The following is a 5,894-nucleotide window of genomic DNA, read 5'->3' as shown; positions in this document are numbered from 1 at the left end:
GGCAACAGAGTGAGACTCCATCTCAAAAAAACAAAAAAAGAAATTTAATTATTGTTAATATATATCAATTGTGGTTGAGATGATTACTTATCATGCTAAAATAATCCTTTCCCATTAAAAATGAGCAAGGGCCCTCCGTGTGGTGGCTCATACCTATAATCTTAGAGCTTTAGGAGGCCAAGGCAGGAGGATTGCTCGAGGACGGGAGTTTGAGACAAGCCTGGGCAACCCAGTGAGGCACTGATCTACGAACTTTTTTTGAGGCGGAGTTTCATTCTTGCTGCCCAGGCTGGAGTGCAATGGCACAATCTCGTCTCACTGCAACCTCTGCCTCCTGGGTTCAAATTATTCTCCTGCCTCAGCCTCCCGAGTAGCTGGGATTGCAAGCATGCACCACCACACCCAGCTTTTAGTAGAGATGGGGTTTCTTCATGTTGGTCAGGCTGGTCTCAAACTCAGCCTGACCAACATGCAGATCCACCCACCTCAGGTGATCCACCCACCTCAGCCTCCCAAAGTACTGGGATTACAGGCGTGAGCCACCGTGCCCAGCCTACAAACTGTTTTTAAAATTAGCAGAGAATGGTGACTTGCTCCTGTAGTCCTAGCTAAGGTGGGAAGATCAAGTGAGCCTGGGAGTTCAATGTTGCAGTGAGCTATGATCACACCACTGCACTCCAGCCTGGGTGACAGAGCAAGATCCCGTCTTTAAAAGTTAAAAAAATAAAAATAATTAAAATATTTAAAAATGAGCAAGGGAAGGAACAAAGAAAGAAGAAGAGAAAGAAGTGATTAACTCTGTTTTGACAGAGTGGAGTTCTTTTCTGAGCAATCAAGGAGGAGAACATTACAGGTGGAGATATTAATATGCATAAAAATGCGGAAGTGAGAAAAGAGAACTGTGAGCTGCCAGAGAGGTTACGTGTGGCAAGCATTAGGAGAAGCGGGACAGATGGTGAGGGTGAGGGCTAGATTACGAAGGGCCTTGTCTGCTGTGCTGAGGAGGTTGAACTCTACCCTGTTCCTAATATCATTAAAGCTTGGAGGGCATCTTATCCTGGGTCCACAGATGGTCTTTGGCACCTTATCAACATTATTTATTTTAAACATTATTATAATATCAGCCATCTGAAATTGTATGAAAAATTTCATGGGCTGCTCTGCCTATGGAGTAGCCATTTTTTTGTTTCTTTACTTTCTTAATAAGCTTGCTTTCACTTTACAAAAAGAAAAAAAAAGTTCATGGATGTGTGTGTGCAGTTTTCTGGAGAGAGGGCCCCAGATTTGCAGAGATGTTCATAACCCAAAGAACTTTAAGAATCTGGCCAGGTGTGGTGGTGCATATCTGTAATCCCAGCACTTTGGGGGGCCAAGGCGGGCAGATCATGAGGTAAGGAGTTCAAGACCAGCCAACATGGTGAAACCCCGTCTCTACTAAAAATACAAAAATTAGCAGGGCGTGGTGGCACATGCCTGTAATCCCAGCTACTTACAAGGCTGAGGCAGGAGAATCACTTGAACCCAGGAAGCAGAGGTTGCAGTGAGCCGAGATTGTGCCACTACACTCCAGCCTGGGTGACAGAGCGAGACTTCATCTCAATAAATAAATAAATAAATAAATAAATAAAGACCAAGCATGATGGCTCAACCCTGTAATCCCAGCACTTTGGGAGGCCAAGGTGGGTAGATCACCTGAGGTCAGGAGTTCAAAACCAGCCTAACTGATATGGTAAAACCCTCTCTCTACTAAAAATACAAAATTAGCTGGGGCAAGGTGGTACATGCCTGTAATTCCAGCTACTCTGGAGGCTGAGGCACGAAAATCGCTTGAACCAGGAGTCGGAGGTTGCAGAGAGCCAAGATCATGCCATTGCGCTCCAGCCTGGGCAACAAGAGTGAAACTCTGTCTCAAAAATAAATTAATTAATTAAAATAAAAGAGTCATTTCATTAAAGAGTCAAGGAGTTAATCACTGTATTTTGTATTCATTACCAGAATAAATTTATACTCAGACCGGACTCTAGATCCGGGTTAACTGGAAAAGGACAGAGTTGAGACCAGAGCTGGGATTCTATCTTCTTGTCCACAGCCTTTCTTATGCAATCTCCGCAATGGACAATCTCCAACAAGTGCCAAGAGAGATGAGTATCTCCTTTTCCCCCGCCTTGTCAGGCCACAGAGTCCCTCCTCTCTCCAATAACCAATCTGTCCTGCTCTCGGTCACCATTCCCAAATGATGAGAAAGGAGGGAGTACGACATGTGTGAAGAGAGACCCACCAGCTCCCCATCAAAGCCAGGGCACCCCAGAAGGCACCAGAAAATGAAACAAGAGAGGATTCTTTTCCAAGGAGAGTAGGATATGCACAAGGGAACTTCCTGTCTACGACAGTTCCCTGTGATTCCTGATAAGGAGAGAGATCGTTTGGATCTGCTCCTGACTTTAGGCTTCAGAGTCTCCACTCTGGAGGCTTACCATTATTATTTGTAACCAGTTAGTAAGCAGAATGGGGCAGAATAGTATCACAGGTTTCTTAATCCAAAGAGAAATGATTTTGTAAAAATCAGTGAGCGACAGAATTTTAAAATGTTTATTTTAGAAAAAGATACAGAAATGTTCTTCACATGACTCTTCACTGATGATATTGGTTTGGTTCCTTCCAATTAATTCCTGAGTTTAAGAAGACTTCAGGTGCCACATACTTGAAATCTTCATCCAAATAGAAGCAATAGACCCTTACTAGGGCCGTTGATTTAGGTGGCAACTTCCCTGGATTCACTGGTTGGGGCCCTACTTACCCAAATATATAATTTACATAACTGGATCCCTGAACAGGAAGTAGCCTAGATTTGCAAGTCACCACACAAATTTAGTTCAGCACCAATGATACAGTTTCCCCCCAGTTTTGTCTCTTGCTGAGAAACAGATGTGTCACCCATCATTGCCAGCCCACCCTCTTCTGTTCTGGAAGTTTTCACTGATTCCTGGACCTCTTCTGATCTTGCTTCTATGGTGTCATGCAGTAGGGACTTCAGGTGTGCACTCTGCCTCGTACACCCTTTGCTAATCTCCAACGAGATCTGGTGGGTCTGGTCTGGGACTGGTATACCCTGAGGCATACCCCGGTATATCCTGTTTGTTCTGTTTGAGTACCCTACTGTCCCTCGCTGAAGGCCATGACTCAGGAAACCAGTGGCTGCCTCTCTGTTGGCTCACCTGGTCTGGACTCGGGCACTGATGCTATCTAGCTATTGGCTTCATCTTGTGACCTACTCAGTGACCTCAGAGCACTCTGCTGGGCAGCCACTCCATAGCTTCTTAACACTGGGAACACATGGTCACACACCTGCTCCCCATGCTGGTGGGAGATTAAACTCCACAGACTCTGAGAGGGCTGGGAGTACTGTTCCCCCAACCAACCTTGACTCTGTGGAAAGGCGAGAGATGATTCTTGCCTTCTGTCTGACTCGCCAGCTCTCCGCCATTTCCAATGGACTGCCAGCGTTGGAGATAGCATGTTGGACAAGGTGCTCCTGCAAGTCAACTTAGAAAGAATGGAACACTAAGGTCGGACATGGTGTCTCACACCTGTAATCCCAGCACTTTGGGAGACTAAGGTGGGCGGATCAACTGAGGTCAGGAGTTTGAGGCCAGTCTGGCCAACATGGTGAAGCCCTGTCGCTACTAAAGATACAAAAATCAGCCAGGCATGGTGGCGTGTGCCTGTAATCCCAGATACTGGGGAGGATGAGGCAGGAGAAATGCTTGAACCTGGGAGGCAGAGGTTCCAGTGAACCGAGATTGCGCCGCGGCACTCCAGTCTGGGAGACAGAGCAACTCTGTCTCAAAAATTATAATAATAATTAATACACATATGAAAAAATTTGCTGTCACTAGAAATCAAAGAAATATAAATCAGTAGGATAATAAAATGCTATTTCTTTTTTCTGATTTTTTCTGGACAGAGTTTCGCTCTTTTGCCCAGGCTGGAGTGAAGTGGCGCCATCTCAGCTCACTGCAAGCTCCCTTCCCTGAGATTCAAGTGATTCTCCTGCCTCAGCCTCCCAAGCAGCTGGGATTACAGGTGCACGTCACCACGCCTGGTTGATTTTTGTATTTTTAGTAGAGATGGATTTTCACCATGTTGGCCAGGTTGGTCTCAAACTCCCGACCTCAGGTGATCCACCTGCCTGGTCCTCCCAAAGTGTTGGGATTACAGGCATGAGCCACCGCGCCCTGCCTAAAATACTATTTCAATCTCCATGTTGGCAAAGATTTTAAAACTATAGTGCTGCCTGGGCTGGGAGGTGGAAAGCAGGTAACCTTGTATAATGCTGGCAGGGAAGGGCTTGTAATTTGTTAACCCAATTCTGGAGAACAATTCAGAAATACATATCAAATGGCTTAGAATACTTTAGAATACACAAAATATCTGCCTTGATATTTTGCTTTCAAGAATTTATCTTAAAGTAATAATTATTGTTGAATACAAGGATTTTTAAATCTTTTTTATTTATTTAAAAAGAATTATTTTTCATTTGTAGAAATGAGGTCACACTATGTTGCCCAGGCTGATCTTCAACTCCTGAGCTCAAGCAATATGCCTGCCTCGACCTCCCAAAGTGCTGGGATTACAGATGTGATCCACTCCACCCAGCTAGGATTTTTTTTTTTTTTTTTTTTTTTTTTGAGATGGAGTCTCTGTCACTGAGGCTGGAATGCAGTGGCACCATCTCAGCTCGATGCAACCTCCACCTCCCGGGCGATTCTCCTGCCTCAGCCTCCCAAGTAGCTGGTACTACAGGCGTGGCCACCACACCGAGCTAATTTTTGTATTTGTTAGTAGAAACTGAGTTTCACCTTAATGGACAGGCTGATCTTGAACTCCTGACCTCGTGATCCACCCGTCTTGGCCTCCCAAAGTGCTGGGATTACAATCGTGAGCCACTGTGCCCGGCACCAGATAGGATTTTTAAAACATTATTTATAATAGTGAGAAATTGAAAACACATCAAAATAAATTTGAAAAAAATAGTTGAGTATGTAAAAGAAATGACCAAAAATTTTTCTAAGCATAAAATCCATGAAATAAATCACACACACACACACACACTCTTTCTGTTTTTAAAGATCATAAATTATATTTAAAAGAAAGCAACTAGCTGGAAGAATATGTACCATAAATATGCCAAATTGTTAATATCCTAAAACACTAAACTAAAAATGTGTATGCTATACTATAAATCAATAAAAATGCCCCCCAACAAAAAAAATAAACAAAGAATTATTTGAAGACAGGCCGGGCTCAGTGGCTCATGACTGTAATCCCAGCTACTCAGAAGGCTGAGTCAGGAGAATCACTTGAACCCAGGAGGCGGAGATTCCAGTGAGCTGAGATTGTGCCACTGCACTCCAGCCTGGGTGACAGAGCAAGACTCTGTCTCAAAAACAAACAAACAAACAAACAAACAACAATGACAAAAACCCCAAGAATTATCTGAAGACAATTCACAGAAAAAGTGTAAGTGGTTAATAAACATAAGAAAAATATTTAGCTTTATTACCAATAAAAGAAATACATATGAAAATGAGATTTGGCCAGGCTCGGTGCCTGTATCCCAGCACTTTGGGAGGTCAAGGCTGGCAGATCACCTAAGGTCAGAAGTTCGAGACAAGCCTGGCCAACAGGGTGAAAGCTTTAAAAACAACAACAACAACAAAAAATTAGCCAGGTGCACCTGTGGTCCCAGCTATTCAGGAGGCTGAGGCTGGAGAATTGCTTGAACCCAGGACACAGAGGCTGCAGTGAGCCAAGATCGCACCACTGCACTCCAGTCTGGGTGACAGAGTGAGACTATGCTGAGATCGCACCACTGCACTCCAGTCTGGGTGACA

This window comes from Sapajus apella, unplaced genomic scaffold (assembly GCF_009761245.1).
Source record: "Sapajus apella isolate SASKATOON/1434 unplaced genomic scaffold, GSC_monkey_1.0 scaffold62, whole genome shotgun sequence".
Classification (NCBI taxonomy): domain Eukaryota; kingdom Metazoa; phylum Chordata; class Mammalia; order Primates; family Cebidae; genus Sapajus; species Sapajus apella.
This window is presented reverse-complemented; position numbering follows the sequence as displayed.